The sequence below is a fragment of the Mytilus galloprovincialis genome, chromosome 5 (genome assembly GCF_965363235.1).
Source record: "Mytilus galloprovincialis chromosome 5, xbMytGall1.hap1.1, whole genome shotgun sequence".
Lineage (NCBI taxonomy): Eukaryota > Metazoa > Mollusca > Bivalvia > Mytilida > Mytilidae > Mytilus > Mytilus galloprovincialis.
The window spans coordinates 6500187-6525644 of NC_134842.1; the positions used below are offsets into that span (position 1 = coordinate 6500187).

The following is a 25458-nucleotide window of genomic DNA, read 5'->3' on the forward strand; positions in this document are numbered from 1 at the left end:
TAGTGTCTTAGAAATATTAAAGAAGAAACGAACAGTTCTAAATCAACAATTACTTGTACGAAAGAGTTAAACATTAAATGTATAACAATACTGGATGATTCTTGCAGGTAACTTTACACAGTATGTAATATTCATCTATAGAAAAATCCCTGCAGATGTGGAGAAAATTAACGCCCTGGAGAAATTAAAGCAGAGTAAACATTATTCATATTTTAATACATAAGTGCTCCAGGGAATCGGGGTGTCCAGGTGGAAATTTGGAATTTGAAGAGAATACTTTTCATCCGGTTAATAATATTACTGACTTAAAGAGTAAATAAGTGTGCCATACAAACTGCCGCCTTTTAGGTGAATATTTTTAAAGATATTCATAAATAGATATTTTACTTCCACGACAGTTACAGATAACCAGAATGTTCAATTGTTTGTTGAATTCAATACCATATGGACACCAAATGCCATCTCTAGTTGTTAGAAGTTCCTTGCACTTTTTACCGTCACGACGTATCCATACAATATTGTTAGAATCCGACCCTGCTACTAGAATGTTGTTTCCCCTGTCCACTGTTATTCCATATGGACCCTTTAATTTTTCACTCCTAAATGTAAACATTAGTTTCCCGGTTGAATCGAGTGCTATGACACTATTGTCTTTGGTTAATGAACAGAATATTCGACATTCATCGTCAACAGTGAGGAGTAACGTTTGGTTCAATTGCATTAATTTATTTGGACAATTGTATGCAATGTTATTTCCGGTTGAATCAATTATACGTATGCCTGTAGAATTGCATCCTACAACAATACTGTTGTCGGAATATTTTGCAATACCACTACATTTCTCAACAGTATATACGTGTTTTATTAAGTTCATGGTGTGTTTATCATATATTTCTACGCTGTCATTTTCGGAATCAGTAACAGCAAAAATGTCCTGGGTGATTTTTGTTATTCCAAAATATTTTGACTGCATTTTCACATTACGTTCTAAAATGCCCTCTTTGTTGAATTCTACGAGGCAGTCGTGTTTTTCATCAACTGCTATTATCTGACCATTTTGAAATATAGTAAAATTACGTATTAATCCATCCTGTGGGTCTGTTTCTTGAAATGCTATATCCATTCGTAAATGCAATCTTGGAACATCGTGTATACCATGCAGTTTTGGTTGTAAAATCAATTGAACAGGTGTCAATTGAGGGATGTCAATATTAAGTGTTGTTTGAAAGAGATTTATTTTCACCTCTTTCAGTTGATGCAATAATGATTCAAAAGCAACTTCGTCAGAAATCCTAATATCTACACAGTTCGAGTCAATATGTTTTATGACAAGGTCTTGATTGCGAAGTGCATTTTCAATTTCAAATATACTGAGAAAGATTTTATCCTCTGAGCATTTGGTTGAAATATGATCGAGATCTTCTTTATGTTTTAAAAGTTCTGTTTCGTGCATATGAAGTTCGTTGAGCTCCCTCGTCAGGTTTTCGGTTACAAAATGAAATAACAGTTCGTGTTGGTGGGTGATATCGCTAACCCATTGATTTACCTCACTTATGAATGATTTTAACTTAATTTCAAACTTAATCTTTTCTATCAATAAACCCTCAATATTTGCGGTTTTGGTCCGTAATAGATTTTTTATCGAGTCATATTTCGAGCCAATTCTATTTCTCAAATCTGTAAACACGTGAGATAATCTTACATTCCCCGTAACATCTTTTAATTTACGAAAATCGCATAACCTGTGTGACTCAATCAGACATGAAAAACAGAATGCTTCACAATGAAAAGGGCAGTAATATTCCTTTAGTTTGTCAGAATGTGCATTGCATGTCATTGCACGGAACATTAAATCAAATGGAAACTCAAAGATAGATTCAGAAGGAATTATACTGTGATTTGCAAACAGTGGAAACTTGGAATGATGATCTGCACATGGTTTGCAAAAATATAGGTTGCAATCGAGACAAAGTGTGATGGGTGCATCAGAAGGTTTTGATATTTTCAATTCTATTTTACAAGCATCGCATACGATTACTTTTTCCGCCATTCTGAAAAGAAAAAAAGGAAAGCATATATATTTGCATGAAAGCATAATAAAAACTTACAAATTAAACATCAGTAACGACATTATCAATATGAAACTGTAAACGTCAAAATGAAACGTAACGAAACTTTAGTTAAATATTCATTACGAACGAAAACAATGACAGATTCACAACAAGCAAACACGTGTGTGTGTCGAACAAACAAAACACAAACTAAATACCATCAGGCATAGATGACTTGAACATTACTTCTTCAGATGCAACAGTTTCTCTAGAGCTTATTAGACGTTGACTTTGGGCAAACCAATTTAGAGACAACTGTGTTGTATTTGAAGCTTTGTGGATGTCCATCGGTAGTTTTACCGTCGTTAATTTAGTTTACCTGGCCACGCATCAGTTTGATAGTTACCTTTCGTCTAGACTACGATAACGCTTTCTGATTGGTACAAGTGCACCATTATTGCCCATTTGTATGCGTTTCACAATTATTCGAAATACTAAGGATTTTCTTACTCCAGGCATAGATTACCATAGCCATATTTGGCACAACGTTTTTAGAATTGTTGGTTCTCAGTGCTCTTCAAATTTGTACTTGATTGGCTTTCTAACTTTGTGGATCTGATTGTCACTGATGAGTCTTATAAAGACGAAACGCGAGTCTGGCAAATCAAAAGATACCTTTGATAACTATTTACACTACTGGGTCGCTGTTTTGTCCCCGAGGGTATTACTACCCCAGTAGTCAGCACTTTGGTGTTGACGTGAATTTTAATAAAATAACTGTTTGCAAAAGTATGACCTATTCGAAAAACTATGGACTTTCTTATCCTAGTCACATATTTATTTATCCGTATTTGGCACAATTTTTAATACTCAGTGATCTTCAATTTTGTATTTATTCTGGCTTTGTAACTATTTCGATCTGAGCGTCAATGGTGAGTTTCATGCAGACGAAACACGCGTCTGGCGTATCTAAAGATAAGCCTTATAACTATTTACAAATAATTTGCAAGACCGATCATCAGGTATAATTTTTTTTATATTGTACCGATTTCTAAATTCTTCATAAGCATAAAACTTTTTTTTTTTGTGTACACGTTTTAAGTAACGATCTATTTTAGAATTTGACAAAACGTAATTCAGGATTGAAAAAAAATGCTTACAAATGATGTTTTAAGATTCATGAATCGACAAATTTAGATTTTTCCGAGATTCTTTTATGATTGCTACTTGCGCTTTCATTAATATGGTTATATTTATAAATTAACTGTTTACAAAATTTAAAATTTTTGAAAAAAACTAAGCCTTTCTACCTCAGGCATAGATTACCTTAGCTGTATTTGGTATAACTTTTAGGAATTTTGGTCCTTAATGCTCTTCAACTTCGTACTTTATTTGGCCTTTTTCACTTTTTTGGATTCAAGCGTCACTGATGAGTCATTTGTAGACGAAACTCGCGTCTGGCGTAGATACAAAATGTAGTCCTGGTATCTATGATGAGTTTATTTCATCAAACGCCTTCTGTGAACCAAATCTAAGAGAATTGTTTATATGTTATCGAAGCGGTTTCAAACATTTATACAGCCTACACATGCCACATAAGGTTAAATACTATCAATGATGATAATGAAAAAGAAAGTTAAATGATACCAGAGGAACATTTAAACTCATTAGTCGCAAAATAAAGTGACAACGCCATTTCTTTAAGAGAAAAAGACGAACAGGCAAACAACAATGCATACAACACAAAAACATAAAAAAACTAAACTGAGCAACCCAAACCATACTGATTTTATTGAAATATAAAGAGTGATCATTGTTAATGAAGCACCAATCAAAACAATAAATGTATAAACAATTACAGGATGTGTTAACTATGAAGCTATATAAACTTGGAGCTCATCAATAAATAAATTCCGTATGTAACGTAATATAATATGTTCACTGGGTAAACCTCAACGTTTTTCCTTTCAATAATGCAATCTATAAATATTGTATAGCTACACTAAATATGATGAATGTTGATTATATAAGAATGAACTTTAGTCATAATAAAAAAGGTGTTTAAACTTGCTAAGTAACGAAAACGCCAACGGTTTACAAACAATAATAAGATTAATAAATTATAGTGTGTAGATAAATAATATTTGCACTGATAAAATACATGTACCATACTAAAGTTTTTATCTCAAATGTTTATTAAACTGTGCTAGACGATACTTATATTTGAAAAAGCAAACAAACGCCAATCAATTATTTGCCGATAATTTGTCCTCAATTTGCACCTACTTGATCATAGGCATTTATATGGAAATATTATATGGTTTTGAATAATTAGTCATAACTGCTCCTTTGAAATATGAATCAACTCAATAAACTATTTGTTACTTAAAGAACAAAACTAGGATCGATCGAAATGATTTCATTTTCAATTTTGAAGACTTTTATCTGGAACAATTTGTAGCATATTAATCTATTGTAATAAAAAAAAAATAATATTTAATAAAATTTATAGATCTAGCTAACAAAGTCCTTATATTTGTATAATTCTTATATGATTTGCATATCTATAAATACTTGAATTAGATTGGTCAATTAGAATTTTTCTCTAGGTTTACACTTCGATAAACCATGTTTCCGAAACTATTTTTGTAATCTATTCATGCGCGATACACAAGCTTGCAGTGATCCCGAGATTTTCAGCAAATTGAGATTTAAAACCAATTGCATAACAGTAATGACTATTCTAGTGCATAAATAACAAACAAAGAAATAAATTTAATGCACTAAAGCTTCGAAAATGTATAAAAATAAAATTTAATAAAATTCCGCGAAATTTCATGAAGGATTTGGCGAATTTACGTAATGGCAAAACACGACGTCATACGAATAGAAATTTTCAAGGGAAAGATTATTTCGTTACGTGTACGCTTCAAATTCGGATAACATTTAATTAAAATGAAGTTTTTGAGGTAGGTGCTATTTCATTTAAGATTCCGTTGTATTTATCGGACATTTATGGTTTTTAGAAAGTCAAGATGGCGGCGTACTCCTTAGTTACGACTTGCCATTGTGCTTTCGATGGTAAATATATTTAGTAGCCATCAACAACAAAAAATGTTTATTAAATATCACAAATGTTTGGCTGAAGAATTATAAGGATTAAACACATTTTTTCTAGAGGTTATTGATGTGTAAACCGGGGCTCTTACTCACAAACTCAACATAAAAGTCCTTCGGACTTTTATTCAGTTTGTGAGTTAATCGCCCCGGTTTACACATCAATAACCTCTAGAAAAAATGTGTTTAATCCTATAATAATTCTTATATCATTTGCATATCTATAAATACTTGAATTGGATTGGTCAATTCGAATTTTTCTCTTGGTTTACACTTCGATAAACCATGTTTCCGAAACTACTTTCGTAATCTATTCATGCGCGATACACATTCTTGCGGGGATACTGAGATTTTCAGAAAATTGCGATTATAAAACAATTGCATAACAGTTGTTTCTATTCTAATGCATATATAACAAACAAACAAAAAGAAATAAAACAAATGCACTAAAGCTTCGAAAGTGTATAAAAATAAAATTTAAATAAAATTCCGCGAAATTTCATGAAGGATTTGCCGAATTTACGTCTTGGCATAACACGACGTCATACGGGTGGAATTATTCAAGGGAAAGATTATTTGTTACATGTACGCTTCAAATTCGGATAATATTTAATTAAAATGAAGTTTTTGAGGAAGGTGCTATATTTCATTTTAGATTCTGATGCATTTATCGGACATTTATGGTTTTTAAAAAGATGGCGGCGTACTCTTTAGTTACGACATGCCATTGTACTTTTGATGGCAAATATAACAGCCATCAAACAAATAATGTAAATTAATAATCGCGTATGTTTGGCTGAAGAATTATAAGGATTAAACACATTTTTTCTATAGGTTATTGATGTGTAAACCGGGTCTCTTACTCACAAACTTAACATAAAAGTCCTTCGGACTTTTATTCAGTTTGTGAGTTAATCGCCCCGGTTTACACATCAATAACCTCTAGAAAAAATGTGTTTAATCCTATAATAAAGTAACATTCGTTTATAGTGGAAAATTGTTTTAACGTTAAATAAGCTACAATTAAAAATTGCTTGCTAGTCCCTCTCTGTGATTAATATTAGATAACTCTGGTTAATTTCCCAAGCAATTTATCATGAAGGGGAGATCCATTGTAAAGAACTCGACTTTCATTTATAGTCTTTTTCAAAAATGATGAACGGTTCTTTATATTGGTATGTATCATTGTAAACGTTTCAAATTTATGAAATTATATTCGTACATCAATGTTTTTGATACGCCAATAACAGAAACTGAAATATATTGAATTGATACATTTTGTAATTATTCAAAATTATATCAGATACCTATACTTAATTATAAAATAATGAACCTGTTAAAGGAAGACAATACTCGCATAACATTTTTCGAATCGGCACATAATACAAAGGAATGTCACTCTTGCATACAAATGGCAAATCAATATGATTAACTGTGCATTTGTGCTCCACCTTCAATGAAGATTCTAAATTATAAATATAACCAAAAGTTGTTAATCTATAGTATAATGAAGACTAATGAAAGCTAACCCACTGTAAAAATATTTCTTTGGAATTTTTTAAAACTGCCTCAGAAAAATGCTCGAGCCACTTGACTTCATAGCTCATAATTAACGTTTTTACACAATATTTTAATACAGTAGTTAACGATTATTTGATTCTCAAAGTGAAATACGCAATAAAAATCGTATGCTTGTATCATCTTTCCCAAACACAGATTTAATTAAGTCCTAAACATTTCGATATTCGTTTGTTTATTTTTATCAATACTGGTTTGTAAACAAATCACTAGTACATGTTAAGATCCGACTAAATACCTATATCCCGATATTGTCAGGTAAATATGCTTCAATTTATAAAAAAAAAACAATAATGTCGTCAATTAACCAAATATTCAATAATACTAAAACTTAATGAGTTACTACAAAATGAAAATTAGCGATTGTATAATTAATTTGTTTAACAAAACTCTTGCTCGAACAGTTAAATAAAAGTATTTCAAACTTAGAGAGTATATTGATTGCAAGGATGTTGAATGACACAAATATCCAACCGATAATTACACAGGTGGATGTTAACCACTACAGAGAGTAAAATACAAAAAAAAAGCGCCAAAGGAAATTCTATACGAGAAGTCCTTTATCATACCGGAAAATCAAAAGCTTAAATATATCGAACGAATAGAAAGAAAATGTCAAATTCGTGACTTGGTACAGGCATTCTTTATTAAAAAAAGTTACATAATCAATGTCCCAGCAAAACATAATATGTCACCTTTTCCCAGGTTCAGACGGTCCCTAGATTGAGCATAATGCTTTGTAAAATCAATATGGATATGAGTGAATAGCACCAACCACAACCACTTAACAACAGGCGCATGATTGAGGACAGGTACATAAAGCATCACCTTAAAATTTAGCATCTGATGTTTATAACTTTTTTATAACAACCAAACTTGCAAACCAACTCAGTGTACTTATAGAAAAAATATCTGTTTGAACTGTTTAAAAAATAATAATTTGAGACCCTTTATAGCAAGGTGTTTAGCCAATGTTCAGTGTTGAAGGCAGTTTTGTTTTATCTATTATTATTATCTTGTTATACATTGTAAACTTGGATGCAGAGTTGTTTCATTGAAAATCATAAAATATCTTTTTGCTTATATTGGTATAATAAAAGATAATTGATCATTATTCCTTTGTAAATAATACATGTAATAATACATAAAAACAATGCGTACTCAAGGAAGCTTATATCATCCCAAGGAAAAACTACATGATTTAATAAGATCGGAATGAACAACTAAAAAGATTTTCAAAGTCAGGTTTACTAATTGTAAATGACACGTCAGTTCTATGTGTCTTATCGTTAATATCATGAAGTAATTTTTCGTCTTCAATATTTTCTCTTTTCAATTCTTCTAATTTTATGAATATTTTAAAGTTATCTCCATATTTAACAAATTCATTCAGCTCCTGACTTCTTTTGACTGTTGACTCGCGAATAATTTTGCATTTTTTCATATCAAGTTTTATTTGTTCACACTTGGTTGATATTTTTGCTTTAAACTGCGTTTCACATCTATGTAATGACGATTGGAGTTTACTAATAAGATTTCTGAGTTCATCTTGGGCAGATAATATTTTCTTCTGTAAAACTACTACGTCTTCAGAAAATGAATCGATAAGTTTTCCAGCCAATTCATCTATGATTGAAACTTGCTTCCGAAATGTTTCAATTTCTGAATGTAATTCTGTTTCAAGAGTAACTTCTGTTATTTTACAAACAGAGGTGCAGGTTTTATGCTGGTCTTTTAAACATTCAAAACAGATACACGTTTTGTGTTCTTTGCAGAGATATTCCCTTTTCTCATCTGAATGATCTATGCAAAATTCATCGTAATTTCGAACAAAATCCGGTATTTTTGAAATTTCGTCAACTGGAAGCATTTTATGTCCTTTTATTGCTCTAAATTTACTATGATTGGTCAAACAGGTTTTACATAATGGATGTTTACAATTTACGCAATACATGACTGCCGTTGAGAGAATTCCATCTTTGAAACAAATTTCACATTGATTCATAACTGCAGCCATCTGTAAAAAGTATTAAATATTTTGTGTTTGTTCATATTTGTAAATCATTAGATTCAAATGTAATTCGGTTTTGGTGAATTGATTTAACTTTTTTTTCAACCAAAACTTTTTTAAGAAAGGATTTTTAGTTATTGTGGGTACTGCAACTCGTGACTCAGTTATGCATCAATCATTATATTTCATTTCAATTTCAGAAGTTGAAAAAAAAACATATATGTCCCGTCATACTTTGAACCACACAATTATTTTATTTATTATTATTACTTTAACTGTTAAGTCTGTTTTTGTGATATCTATTTTACGTGACTCTGTATTTATATATCCCGTCATACTTTGAACGACAAAAATATTATATGTCTACCTGTTCGAATTTCAAACGCGCAATTTTACACCAGTACTTATAACCTTCCATCCTGTATGGGTGGTATTTTACATAGATAAATAAAATCGTATAATATAAGCAAAATGAGGATGTTCAATTTGATGTAAGCCTTTTTGTGCTTCTTCGTTACATTTGTTGTTTTTATAGTGATTAAGATGATAACACACTGTTGAGTGCTGTACCCCTATTTTTGACATTTTTACCTATTGTGTCTGTTTGTTTTGTTTCCCGCATCGTTGACAATATAATGGAATTTGATGCGACTGTCATACAAGTGAAAGGTTTAGCTAGCTATGAAACCAGGTGCAATCCACCATTTTCTACATAAGAAAAAGCCTGTACCACGTCAGGAATATGACAGTTGTTATCCATTCGTTTGATGTGTTTGAACTTTTGATTTTGCCATTTGATCGGGGACTTTCTTTTCTAATTTTCCTCGGAGTTCAGTATTTTTGTGATTTTACTTTTTACATAATTTTGCATGACCTTATGGTGAGTCTTTTGTGTTTCTCTATTGTGTAAAGTCTTATCATCAAATATTGGCATTACCAACGTGCACTATGTTATTAAATGATGCGGCTTTTTCAGTCATTTTATTTTGTGTTATTTATCATTTCAACTATTGTGTTTTACAAATGTTTTTTTGTAATTATTTCATTAATTTTTAAGAGTTCTTCTCTTTAGATGATTATCATCAATATTAATCACGTATCTAGAATGAGTTCATAATATTATATAATTATAATTTACAAAAAAAGCAAACGTTTAGAAAATTTCTCGTTCTCAAAGAAATTCACCTAGCATTTTTTATATAAAATGTTTACAAATTAAAACCACACGAGACAGTTTATAAACGACCGTTGACTTTAAATCATTGTTCAATGTAAAAATTTCAAGAGTATTCAAATCCCTTAATCTGATAACGTATCAAATATATTTGCTGATTATAATTGATATCGAGAGAACGACGTAGTAACACATATATATTTGACTATTCTTCAATAAATATACATGTACGTGGTTATTGCTAAACTATTAATAATGCAAAACATACGAACATTTAAAAAAATATATGGGTAGTTCAAAGGAAAATCTTGCGGTGGTGATACGAAATGCGAGCATTACAATCGTCACTTTCATTGTCTTGTCAAGTTGCATCCTTCGATATGTCTTTAAATTGAATATTAATAAGTTTACAATTGTTTGCCATAAACTCGTGACTTATTCTTTTTTTTAAAACTTATATTCCGCAGGGGAGCAGTTTTACACAGATTCTAAGAGGCTGGTAAAACATTAAAAGCAGCAGCAGTTAAAACTATTGGTTAAAATGATCAAATTTTATGATTGAGTGTCTCGATTGGTTCAGAGTCTGCAGCTATCAACAATAAATAAAATGTTGTCTCAATGAATTATAACTATAAGTCAAACTTTTAGATAACGGTATCATCAATATGAATCCCTAGACTAAAACTTGTTTTAAGTGTATGTGTGCACCGTCATCCGCTATGCAAATTAAAAGCAACATTCATTCAAAATAAGACGTCAACGCATGTAGCTCAGTAGTTATTTAGTTATACAGTGGATACTCGGACACATCGTATGAATCAATTAATTCGGGATTGTAACAGTAAAATTTATGTGGTGTTGATAAAATGTTTTATATGTATTAGTTGTATTGATTTTGAACAAATATCGTAAACTGTAAGTCATCTTTGCCATGCTCTCAATGAATATAATCCAAACCAGCCGATGTGCATAGTTGCCATATAAAAGTTCTGCTAGATATGTTAAAATCTTGAACTTTACAGTGTATGAACATATAATAAATATATATATAAATTGATTTATCCGGCCCTTGATCCTGAACCATATAAATAGATTCGGGATATCAATAGATATAGTCGAGGGAAATGCCAACAATTTGCTTAGTAATGAACTGGATAAATGCTATTTTGTGTTATATACTTATATCCAATGAACTTGGGTTTAATTCAAATTTTGGTAGCACAGAAAAATTCTACAAAAACATTTAGGAAAATTACAAATCCCCAATCCTCGTCTAGTGTATTAATATAGTAACGATAACTATAGCTTTCCCAAAAAAAAAACTTAATTTCAACTACATTTCAACGTGTGGTCGGGTTGTCTAGATGTTAGACTAAACATCTGTTTAAGTGTCTTTTTTTCCTGTTATCTCATGTATAGTTTTTATTCTACTTGAAAAATATGATTAAAAATATGGATTAAACTAATCAACGTCGGTGCATTCATTATCAGATCAGTAATATGTTAGGGTCAAAGTTATGGAGGCCCGCTTTAACGTATTTGACATTTTAAAGCCATGATATGCAATTGAATTAAGAGCTGAGCAGATGATACAGACAGTGGAACGACCGATAATACATAACAATAAATAATACCACAGATAGTATAGGACAGTTTGACAGTTTACACAAACCAAAAACACTTTTCTCTTCCCTAAATAGACAGGAAAAAAGATACATAGATAGCCCCATTTGATACTGGTACATGATGTATACAAGATTAAATGGGTGTTTTTCAAACGCATAAGTTCTTTAGAATTAAGATGTAAAAAGATATTCCTTTGTAATAAGATCGTTTTGAATTTCAAATACACAATATTTCAATAATGACTTACCTTTTAATTTTTGTAATGTTAATTGTGGAAAATTAACACACCTAAAGACCAACGAAGGTCGTATTAATACAGATGTATATATTGATCGATAATAAATTTAAGATACCAATCGACTCTTGACGACGAACTACGTGTCACCGTTAGATAACTTATATCTAAATCGCAGGTAAGCCTTGTGTATTAATTGCAATATAAATCATGTTCTGCACGCTACATTCTTATTATTTACTTTGGTAATTGTAACCTGATTTTTATTGAATGTTCTTTAATGGAACTTTTGTTATTCCATCGATAAAAAGTTAAAGGGTAAGATTTAAGATATAAAAAACTAGTTTTATTTTCTTCGTATAGATATTTTCGTCTGAGTTCTATCTTTGTAGAACCAGCAAACAAATGCATTTCTCGAGTTTGAAATGGTTTGGTAACAAGCTTTTTATTTGGTAACTTACATGTTTAACATAATTTTTAAACTTATCACGTATCTCATTCTTGTGTTTCATCCATGTTTATTTTTCTTTGATGTATGTATAAGAAATGTATAAGAATGTACACCTAATATATTTTTACAAACCGGAATGACTTTGATAGCAATAAAACATATGTGTATTAAGTTAGATGTGGGATCTTAACTTAAATCCATTAATTAAGTTCACATCCTGCATTTTTGCAACAGGATTTGTAAAAAAAATATATCTCTGTAATAAATATGATAACCACTAAATATAGCATGACAAGTCTAACACAGTAATTTCCTACAACTTTCGAAATTTGCACTTTTCATTAAAGATCTAGACTGATTGTTATCTGCCATTTCAAATCAAAAAAGGAGGAAGACACCCTAGCTACCTAAAATACATTCGTATATATTATTATAAATTGTGTTATCTTGTTTTATATATATTACTATATCTGAAATGTATGCCCCTTACATTTTTCAGGTCAAGAATTTTAAATTTCAACTCCTATAGTTTTACGCATATAGATAACCTACTATCACACATCATAATACAGCCTACATAAATATCTTTTATCCTCAAAATGATTCTCAGGGGTTTTGTGTTACTAAGTATCTAGGTATTTTGTACACAGAAGTTTGTTTTACTGTTGTTTGTTTTGGGTTTTTTTTCTTTTTGATCCTCAGAATTTGGATTTGTGGGCGTTTTTTTTTCTTACAACAGGAATACATTACTTTTCTGTTTTAAAGTTAACACAAGCTGTTTTTGTTAAATTATTTCTAATTACTGTTTTATTTAAACATTGTTGACTTTTTCATAAAAATTGGTACAGATAATCTTGATTCGTAATCAAAGCAAAAAGTTAAATCACAAAAATACTGAATTCCGAGGAAAATTCAAAAGTTCCTAAACAAAGTGCAAAATCAAATGATAAAACACATCAAACGAATGATTTGTCATATGCCTGACTTGGTAAAGGCATTTTCAAATGTAGAAAATGGTGGATTGAACCTGGTTTTATAGCGTTGAACCTCTCACTTGTATGTCATTTAAAAAAAATAATGGTTCAATAAACTCGTTTTCCAGTGAAATCAGTTGGAATGTGGAAATCTGTCGAAAAGGCATTTTTTTCTCTATGTGTAAACATTTGTAACGAAAATATATTTTGTGTTAGCAACGTCATTACATGTACCTCCCCTGTAACTGTATCGTATGCCCTTAATGTGATAGAAATAAAAACTTTGCCTTTTACTAGACCGACACACTTAGCTTGATTCTTAACATGCTTGTTTACTAGGCTACAGTCTGTAGGACGACATGTTTCTTTTCCCGTACTCATTATTCAGACTCCAATCCGTGTTTGCCCTTGATTGCAAAGTTAAAGAACTTAGGTTTGGCCTGGCCTGGGTTGGAACCCATGACCTACCACAACCAACATCACACTACAACGATATCACTGTTATTCCTTTTTCATGTATTATGAAAAATGTCGATCAATATTTTGATTATGCTTTCTACACAAATTATGTTTCAATTGCGGAATGGATACTGCATATTTCCCTTGCTTCCCGTGTAATAGTGAAGGAAGTTCAAAGCCAAAAACAGACGCTTTTGCCGTTTGCCTAGAATGTAGTGAATACTTTTGCCATATTTGTAAAGACATGCATTCTAAATTTCCGCAATTGAAGAATCACAGTATTATTCCGATATCACATATTTCTTCTTTCCCTCGTGACTTGATGAATAGACTGCACAAATGCGAATCGCATCATACGGAAATAGCCGAATATTATTGTTCCTTTCATTGTAATGCTTTCTGTTTTGTTTGTTTAATGGCGTTACACAGAAATTGTAGTTTCACAAAGTTATCTGATGTTTCAAGAGGTGTTAAACTATCTACTAGGTTCAATGAAATGGAGAAACGATTAGCTGTGAAATGTGAATCCGCGAAGGATTTGTTTAACAATAAATCAGAAAACCTAAATGATATTCTCCGTCAAAAGACAAAGCTCGAAACTGAGTTGTCTTCGTGTGTTTGTCGTATCAATAGTTATATGAACGAATTAATTGAAAATGTAAAAAAAGTATTTGAAAAAGAAATGCAAAGGCTTCAAACAGATTTGGAACAAATAAGAATGCAATCAAAAGATCAAAACAGGTTAAGAAAAATTGGTAAAAGACTTAAATGGACATGTTATATTTAGCCATTTTGATAAATCTTAAAAGTTCCATCTTCAAGCTTTAAAATAAACACTGAGTAAATCTTATTGGGAAAAAAACACCGAGAGTACAAAAATACACACCTGTCTGGGCATATAAGGAATTTGACAATAACCTTTTCAAAAGATAAAATTTACAATTAGTGCCATTTCCATTTAACCTTTGCAATCAGCAATACAAAAGCTGGGATGAGAATATAATTTTGATAAAGTATTAATTTTCCTACGATATGTTTTTTTTACAAATCTGTATAAATATGACACACTTATTAGGACATGAACTAGAATACGAAGTTCTCAGGTTATGAGACTCTCTCATCTTGCAATAGTATTAAAATATTTGATTTGTCTACACTTTACACAAGTATTCCCCATTTCAATTAAAAAGTCAAATTGAAAGAGTTGGCAATATCTTTTAACTTACTTTCCGCTATATCAATTATGTTCTCTCACCAAATAATTCAAAATTTGGGGACTATGTAGAATGCATCTTTCCAATCGAACAAGAGATAAACAGATACAGTCAAGTCTGCCTCATATCTTGACTGACATATACAAATTGACAATGAGGATCGGTTGAAAACAAAACTTTACGACCAAAGAGATGATTTCAGCTTCCCACATTTGAATTTTCCATTTCTATGTAGCAACATTCCAGCAGTGCCTGTATCGGAGTATTTATCTCCAAATAAATACTGATTTCCGGGCTTGTTTCCTATCACGGTTTTCGTAAGGCGGGCTTGTTTCCTATCATGATTTTCTTGAGGCTTGCTACTCAAAAGGAAGTACCAAATGGTGAAGTTGAAATCATCACTTCATAAATTTTACGGACGCCATCACGATTTGGTTGACCGTAATGGAATAACCTTTCCAAAGATGATATCGGATATGTTCCTTATGTCGTTACTGCAATCCACTTCCTTTTGCACCACTAATCTGACCTACCGAATAAGACTATTTACCGGGTGTGTAATAATATGAACAACTCGACAGGTGCCACATGTTGAGCAGGATCTACTAACCCTTCCAGAGCACATGAGATCATCCACTAGTATTTTGTGGGGTTCGTGTTGCTTAGTCTTCAGTTTTCTATGTTATGTCATTTGTACTACCAATATTTGTCTGTTTATCTGTTTTTATTCTTTAAGCCATGGCTATTTTTTATCTATGAGTTTGACAGTCCCTCTGGTATCTTCCGCCCTCTTTTAGAAGAACTAGTTCAAATCCGCCATATTTGGCATGTGTCTAGCCCAAGAAAGGTGCCTGTAATTCAGGGATTTTCGTTTCCTTGATTAGCTTTTCGTTCATTATTTTGTACATAAATAAGGCCGTTAGTTTTCTCGTTTGAATTAATTTATATTGTGTCACTTTAGAGCCTTTTATAGCTGACTATGCAGCCGTATGGTGACCTGCAATAGTTGTCAACTTCTATGTCAGTTGGTCTCTGGTGTAGAGTTGTCTCATTGGCGATCAAACCTCATCTTCTTATTTTTTTTTATTAGCTCCCGTCACCATAGTTTTGCTCAGTCAGATCATTCTTTTGCATGTACATGTAATTAATTTCTTCTCACGATTGTTTCTCTATTGGAATAACTCAATATGGATGTCATTTTATTAGTTGACCATTTCCTATATCTATATCATAATATACATACTTATCTTACCTCCTATACACATCTTGTTTTTAATATGTATCATTACTGATATCATGTAGCATAATTTAAAATGACTTTTGCGATTAAAAAGGTTGTTTTAACACGGCGGGTGCCACATGTTGAGCATGTTGTCTTTTTCTTTTCTGGCCACATTTTTGTCCTTCTATTTTAATTTTTTTTTTTTTTTTTTATTCAACAACAGTATTGCTCGCTGTTAACAATTACTCCACTGACACAGCTATCTCAGTGAAGGTCCCTGTTTCATTAGTACCAGAAGTTCAGGGATTCTTCAGGTAGATAAACTGCATATTGTTAGTCGTTTACAAAATATTATAAATATTACATCAATATAGATAAAAAATGCTATTCTAATTATATTAAAGTATTTATATTATATAGTCTTATTTTCGGAAAATTTTCATAGTTCATCCGAGTTTGGGATGACTTCTATCAGTTTCCATGTGTTTCCGGATAACGGTTTTTTCAATCAATATCGAAAAAGATTGTAATTATCTTTGATCTACATCATCATTCAGGTAAGACAGCTATAATTTGAAAGAATAATAGTCGTACGGTAATCAAAGAACAACTATGCTGTTTTTTGGGTTTGTTTTTTTTTGTTATGTATAATGCCTCGTACCAGATTATAATATAAATATTGTAATTAATGTCTATCAAGCATCTTAAATAAATACAAAATTAGATAATAAATTAATTAATACACAATGATAACTTTACCAACCATGTTATCAGTTCAAACAATTCAAATACACTTAAATAATTTTCCTTATATTCCTTTTCTTTCATGGTTAAAAAAATTGTTTTGTAGAACGAGCCTATTTCTAAACTCAGTTTTAAAAACAGAAAATACATTTATCTTCTTTGTTCTAAACTCTGACAAATAGTGTATTTTGTGAATTGAAAATATAATAACTGTAAGAAAAAAATTAATATCATAATATTCTATATCATTTATTTTGTAACCCCAAATCAAATTTTTTAGTGTTAAAATGTGTTTTCCAAGTTTCACTTTTTCTAACAGATTAAATATGTCTTTCCAAAATTTATCAAGAAAGTGGCATGTAATAAAAAAGTGTTCATAATCTTCTGTAATATTACAGTGATTACAGTTTGAGTTTTGGCATATTTTCCATTGTTTTAATAAAACTTTGTTTGGAAGAATAAAATGTAATAGTTTCCATCTGAAAATTTATAATTTATTTTCTTTCAAATAATTATGAACAAATTTAAGTATGTTTTGAGCTTTATTTTCTATGTTTTCAAAATTTAGTAGTCTCTTCCATTTGTAAAAGCCAACTGGTATTTCTTTATCTTGTTCTAATAGTATTTTGTAAATTTTACTTGTTTCTAATTTATTTATATTTTGTTTAAAGTTATCTTTGTCATAAATATACACAACATTATCTGTTAGTACATTAGTTGTTCTTGAACATTTTTCAGCTAATATTTTAACCCATTCTTTTGGTATAGCTTTTTTTAATTTTAAAAATTCAGTAATCCAGTTTGTCTTTTTATTAAGCTTTTGTCTAATAAATCTTTCTGTTATATTTCCAGATTCATCTATGATATCATTTATGTATATTATGTTGCTATCTATCCAGTTTTAGAATAATAATATTTTTTCTTGAAATTTTATCCACTGATTTCCCCAAATAACTTGTTGGCGGATTAGTCTGTAGATTTTGGGGTATTTATTATTATTATTTTTGTTCTTGATCCAAACTTTGATTATATCAAGATAAAACTCTGGTATCTTTTTTATATCTGGTATTGAATTTATACTATCCAGATTCATTTGCAATATAAGAAGATTATTTCCAAATTTGTTTAAATAAAATTTTGGTATTACCGTCCAGTTTAAGAATTGCTTTGCATTTAATCTTTTAATCCAACCTATTTTTATTGTTTCTATGTATTTCTCTAAATTAATCATTTTTAATCCCCCATTTAATTTGTCGTAACTTAGTACGGAGCGTTTAACTTTTTCTGTTTTGTTATTCCATAAAAATTCATATATCATTTTTTTAAACTGGTTTAAATACTCTTTATCTATGGTTGAGACAGATGCTAAAAATGTAATATTAGGAATAATTAATGATTTAGTAACTGTTATCCTTCCTATCATGGTTAAGTTTCTCTTTTTCCAATTAAGAATAATTTTTGCTGATTTTTCTAAAAGTTTTTCAGCATTTAATCTTTGACACTCTTTTTTATTATGACCAAAATATATACCTAGGCTTTTTACAGGTATATTTGTCCAGTTAATATTTTCTTGTTTATCTTTGCAGTTTTTTTGCTTCCCAAGCCAAACACCCTCAGTTTTAGCTCTGTTTAATTTCAAACCTGACAATGTTCCAAATGTTTCAATCATATTAAGTGCTTTTGAAATGTCTTGTTTTGTTCTAAGAAAAAGAGTGGTATCATCTGCTAGTTGACTAATTTTTAATGTGTGAGTTTTGCCATCAAGTTTAATTTCAAAGCCTTTGAGGTCATGATCTTGTCTGATCCTACATGCTAAAATTTCAACAGCAATTACAAAAATTATCGCACTGCATTGGCACCCTTGCCTAATCTCACGAAAAATGCTTATAGGTTTTGAAATCCAACCATTGTTTATAACTGAGCTTTTAATATCAGTATATAGAACTTTAATCCATTTCAACATTGAACTTTTGAATCCAATTTTTTTTAAAGCTAAAAACATGAAATCCCACTCTAAAGAATCAAAAGCTTTAGAGAAATCTAAGAAAAGAAGAGCTCCCTCTATGTTGATTTTTTCTGCAAAATCAATGATATCTTGAATTTGTCTAATGTTATATCCAATATATCTATTTTTTACATACCCATTTTGATCCCCATGAATAATTTGTGGTAATATTTTACTAATTCTTTGTGCTAATGACTGAGCTACAATCTTTGTATCTACATTTAATAATGTTATTGGCCTATAGTTATCTAAAGATAGTGGGTCATTTTTTTTTATGTAGAAGGGAATAACTCCTATTTTTTGTAAATTAGTTAACTCCCCTTTTTCATATGAAAAATTGAATGTATTAACAGCAAATTCTTTCAGATCTTCCCAAAATATCTTGTAAAACTCTACACTTAAACCATCAATGCCTGGGGCTTTATTGAGTTTCATTTTAAATAGAGATTCTGTGCATTCCTGGATACTTAATAGACCTTCCATACTTTCACTTTCTTTATTGGTTAATTTATGATCAATTTCTGTATTCATAATGTAATCTTTAATATAAGTTATGTTAGGGTTTGAACTTTTGTATATATCTTGATAAAATTCTCTTTCAAGTTGCAATATTTTTGTAGGATCTCTGTGTATCTCCCCATCTTTATCTTTAAGGGCTGTTATTGTTTTTTTTGTTTGCCTAGATTTTTCTAATCCTAAAAAGAATTTTGTATTTTTTCCCCTTCTTCCACCCACTTAATTCTAGATCTAATTTGTGCCCCTTTAGTTTTCGCTTCATATAAATTACTAAGTTTGTTTTCTAATTTATTGATTTCATCATTGAAATAGGCAATAACATCTTCAAATTTATACATTCATTTAATTTTTTAAGTTTATTTTCTAAAATGTTTACTTCTTTTACATTGTTTTGTGCTTTCCTTTTACAGAATGCTATAGTATAGTCTCGCACCTCTGTTTTAAAGAGATCCCATTGAAGCCCAACGTCGTTGGTAAGTAATACTTTACATTCATACTGTTTTGTAAGTTTTTTAATTATGTTTTGATACTCATTATTTTCTAAAACACTATTATTTATTTTAAAATATCCTTTTCCTTTTTGTTGTGATCTACAGTCTATTTTAATTTTAGATTTTTTTTAACTTCAGTCCTAATTACGGCATGATCGACAGTAAGTCTTCTTTTATGAATTCCCCTAATGTGCGCCAAGTAACAAGTTAATAAACGTGAAATTAAACCAGCATAAACTAAACTACTGTGCGACCAGACATTCTGTTAGGAACATACAGCTGTTCGATTTAGAATGGTTTATTTCACAAACAAAAAATGAAGTGTATGGATAAATTATATATTCAATACAAGAAGAATTATATTTTGAATAAACAGTTTCAAGAGTGTTAGTATTTTATAATACGTAATATTTTGGGAAATCTTACATAAGTTTTCCTTTCAATCTATTTAATTCTGTTTTGACATAAAACTGAGTCATTATAAATCATATTATTAAGAATGTTAGGAAGATAAACAACAAATACTGAGGAGAAGAAAATAAGATCACATTGACCCACACGAAAATTATAACAACAACGCAAATTTTCAAAACAATTCTATCATTTGTCTAGTAAAGTATGATATTTCAAACAAAACTGGCTATAAAATTGACCCTCAAAGTTAAAGACACAAACAGTAAACCATCAGCCTTCTGTAGCAATCATTTCCACCTTCTGGAACAAGTAATTGACAGGTACGGTAACGATCTTTCTAGTATAAACGTAATACATGTGGATTTTTCAAACATTTAAAGTTATTTAATGTTGGGTATTCAAAATATGAGTATTACTTATTAGGTTAAAACATATCCAATTGAGGAGCTATATTTTTTGTAGATTTTATACAATGAAACATTTTAGGATTTAGTCAATCATGTTAGCTGCAAACATATTATAGTAACAAACAATTTTGTTTTAAACAACGTGTAGGTTTTTAACTCTATACATGTAGTTATTCGTCAAGGGTGTCGTTTATTTTGTTTATTATTTGTTTTATTAGTAGAAGTTTTATCATTAACATGATTAAGACTAAAAAGCAGTAAATACATCAAGGGATAAAGATTAATAAAGGCAACAGTAGTATACCGCTGTTCAAAACTCATAAATCTATGGACAAAAAAACAAAATCGGGGTAACAAACTAAAACTGAGGGATACGCATTAAATATAAGAGGAGAACAACGACACAACAGTAAAATGTAACACACACAGCAACGGACTAAGCATTGACAAAATCCGATGAGAATAACCAATATAACATCAAAACCAAAGACATAAAGTACCGTGACACGTCTTATAGTAATGTGAATCCACACTCAAATATAGGGGAAAACAAACGACACAACGTAAAAATGTTACACACACAGAAACGAACTATGATATAACAATGGCCATTTTCCTGACTTGGTACAGGACATTTTTAAAGAAAAAAATGTTGGGTTGATCCTGGTTTTGGGGCATGCCAAACCTCGCACTTTGATGGGATTGTTAAATATAACATTAAAATGAAAACATAATACTTCAGGACTACAATATAAATAAATAGGAGAACGTATTAGGCAAGGAAACACATAATTAATAGATAACAAAAGGCATCAGGTTTAAAATTCAATACGTCAAAAACGCGCCCCGTCCAAACAAGACTTACCAGTGACGCCCAGATATAAAAGTTCGAAAGTCAAAAAAAGGTACAAAGTTGTACAGCTCTGACGATCATAAGTTGAAAAAGGTTGTGCCAAATACGGCTAGGGTTTTCTGCTTGTGATAAGAAAATTTTTATTATTTAGAACAATTTATGCTATTGCAAACAATAAATTTTATTAAATGAATATAAAAGATTTACATGATAAAACTGAAGTCTTCACTAATTACAGAAAACAAAACCCGAATACATAAAGAACTCACCGTTTTGAATTTCTTTGGAGTTTGGTATTTGTGTGTTTTTTTCACTTTTGGATATAAACTCAAAGCATGAAATTACCAATATCTTTTCAAAGCTTTTCATAAGAGGGACGAAAGATACCAAAGGGACAGTCAAATGTTTTATAAAATGTAGTATTATGCAAAAAAAAAAATAAAGATTTTAATATGAAGATTTAACTCATCCCGTTCTACTAACCAAACACATTTAATGATACAATCCAGTTTTCCTCAAACAATTAAATTGAACAATTTAAAGTATAATATTTCTTAAATGTCAACCTTTCCTCAAGGAGAAGGAATCATATTCATTACTTTCAAAATAACTTCTTAATTTATCAACGGAGAAGTTCAGAAACGCTATTTATATCTTTGTCTTTTTTTAATTCCATCATCAGTCTTCTCCGCCTTTTTATTCCTATTTAATTGTTATTGAACTGTGTGTAATGCACTGTGTGCTACAAAGTTTTCGTACATTATTTACATTTGTCAGTTGTATTTGGATTTGTCTTCTAAACACTGTTCACTGGTACATCTTATATATACATATAGTCTGAAACTATCCTGTCTATTTAATCGAAGAGATTGATTCAGATTTACATACGCCCTGTTCTCTTCTGGGGTTTACTTTGTTCAGGTCACTGCATTTTAAGCAGAAATAACTGATCTGGATTCAAGTAAACATCTGTTGTTAACCGAATCCCATCTAACGAAATAATTGAGTTTTCCCAATTAATTATGTTTCATAACGTTGTTCTGGTGATGCATTTTATTTTCACTTTTCATTCTTGTTGAACCATTTTTTCAACTTTATCGTCTACGAGAGCCTCGCGGTTATTTACATCTATATTTTGGTTAATTACTGAATGCATGTTTACCTAACAGTTTTATGTATGCAAAAGAAAACAATATTGCAACTGAGAATAAGAACAAGGCTAGTTCCACACGTTGTATTAATATCATCTATTCCATTTATAAAAACTTCAAAATAAAAAAAAATCTTATTGAAATGGACATTATACTTTCCTCCGTTCATCTCATCAACTTTTATGTCCAATATTCAGTCAAATTCAGTCTTGAAAAATAATGTTTTTTTTTGTTATTTATAAAGAAAAAATAAATGATAGGTATCTGCCAAATATTTATGAATAAATTCCACAAGTTCCATATATGTATACAGTACAATTACTCGATATCGTTTCGATTTAATTTAACTACAATCCCCTTCCCTTTCATGAATTTGACCTACCGAATTAGACTATTTACTGGATTTGTTATCACATAAGCAACACGACGGGTGCCACATGTGGAGCAGGATCTGCTTACCCTTCCGGAGCACCCGAGATCACCCCTAGTTTTTTGGTGGGGTTCATGTTGTTTATTTTTTAGTTTTCTATGTTGTGTTATGGGTAATATTGTTTGTCTGTTGTCTTTTTCATTTTTAGTCATGGCGTTGTCAGTTTGTTTTAGATTTATGAGTTTGACTGTCCCTTTGGTATCTTTCATCCCTCTTTTATATCTTGTTTTGGTTGGTTTTATTAATAATGAAAAGCATTTGCCACTGATCTTTTTTCAGCTGCAAATTTGCAGTTTTGTAGTTAAACATGAGAGCATAATTATTTTGGTGAATAGAATAAAACTTAACGACAGAATTCTAAAATTAAACGTGAGAAATAAGCACTTGACATACAATTTTCTGAGATAAAATAAAAAATGTGGGTCATCGTGATCGTATTCAATTTACAAACAAAATATATATATTTACTGTATATTTCTGTATAAAAGGAACTTTTCTTTATAACCTTTACTCATACGGCAAATGTCAAAATATTCTTTTCAACTGTTAAGTATCGTCCTATTTGAAAATGTCTGTATTAAAAGGTTTAACAATTTGTTAATGCTATTTCACAATCCACAAACACTGCGCAAAGAAATAAATATTTCAAAGAAATGTGAACAAATTATAATTGCTTTAGACCAAAAGTATTAACTATATTACATTCATCATACCAAAGTACATAGTGATCAAAATTTCATCTATATTACATCTATAGGAGAGACAAAAGATATCAAAGGGACATTCAAACTCATAAATTGGAAATAAACTGACAACGCCATGGCTAAAAAACAAACAAGACAAACAGGAAAACAACCGTACACGAAACATAGAAAATTAAAAAGTGTACAACACAACAAAACACTTCGGGTGATCACAGATGACTTGTAAGGATAAGCAGATCCTTCTCTACATGTGGTACCCGTCGTGTTGCTCATATTAGTACAAACCTGGTGACAACTCTAATCCGGTAGGTCACATCCGTGGAAAATTGGACGGGATGGTAGTTACGACTACTGGAATCATCTATGAAAAGATATTTCATAACGTTCAACCAACTCGCGATGGCGTCCGTAAAAAAATATGAAGGTATGATTTCAACTTCACTATTAGGAACTATTGGTTAAATAGCTTTCGTGTGAGCAGCAACCCTTTATCAAGGAAATCGTGATAGGAAATGCATGGAATATCGTATCAACTTGAAGATATTTACTTTGTATGCAGGCGCTGTTTGAGTGTTGCTACATAGAAATGGAAAGTTTACAATATGTGGGTCAAACACTAGTCTATGCACAAAAGTAATGTTTGTATGCTTTTATATGGATTTCACCTTTCCAATTTTGAACTTTCCATTTCTTTGATGCATCATTCCAACAACGCCTGCATACGGAGTTATATCTCCAAGTTGATAGGATATTCCAGGCTTTTTTCCTATCATGACTTCCTTGACAGGGGGTGCTGCTCAAATGATACCATTAACCCAACATTTGAAGGAGTGAAGTGGAAATGATCCATTTCTAGATTTATTGGATGGCTTCACGAGTTTGTTGACCGTTATGGAAATGAGGTTTCACAGATGACAATGGATCTGTCCCAATTTTCTTATTTCGTCCTTTTCCCAGGAATAGATTACCTTAGCCGTATTTGCACAACCTTTTTGAATTTTGGGTCCTCAATGCTCTTCAACTTTGTATTTGTTTGGCTTAATTACTTTTTTTATCTGAGCGTCACTGATGAGTCTTATGTAGAAGAAACGCGCGTCTGGTGTATTAAATTACAATCCTTGTACCTTTGATAACTATTTCACCCGAATGTGACCTACCAAATTAAACCTATCACCAGGTATGTACAACATAAGCAACACAACGAATGTGGGGCAGGGTATGTTTACCATTCCGCAGCACTTGAGTTCACCCCTAGTTTCTGGTGGAATTCGTGTTGCTCAGTCTTTAGTTTTCTATGTTGTGTATTTTGTGTACTGTTGTTTGTCGGTTTCAGGCCTGGGGCCATCACATTGCAATGTAATGCATTACATTACAATTACTTTGTGATTCTTCCATTACAATTACAATTACAATTACATTTTTTCTCACATGTAATTCATTACATTACAATTACTTTGCCTATGTAATACATTACATTACACATTACTTTTTCAATATAAAAACTAAAAACATTTCAAAAATGATAAATATTACAGGGGTATATGTAGATATATATACAGTGTTAGTGACATAGACTTCAAATACTGGTTAATCAATATGTCCATTGAACTTTATCATCATAAGAGGTTCAA

The 25458-nt window shown here is 30.8% G+C and overlaps 1 long non-coding RNA gene across 1 annotated transcript; it reads right to left on the reverse strand.

Moving 5' to 3' along the window:
• Nucleotides 1-11891, reverse strand: LOC143075029 (uncharacterized). Its single transcript, XR_012978213.1, has 2 exons — nucleotides 11805-11891; nucleotides 1-2051 (listed from the first exon to the last, which is right to left on the reverse strand). It is a non-coding gene; the product is annotated as an uncharacterized LOC143075029 (long non-coding RNA).
• Between the last annotated feature and the right edge of the window lie 13567 nt (nucleotides 11892-25458).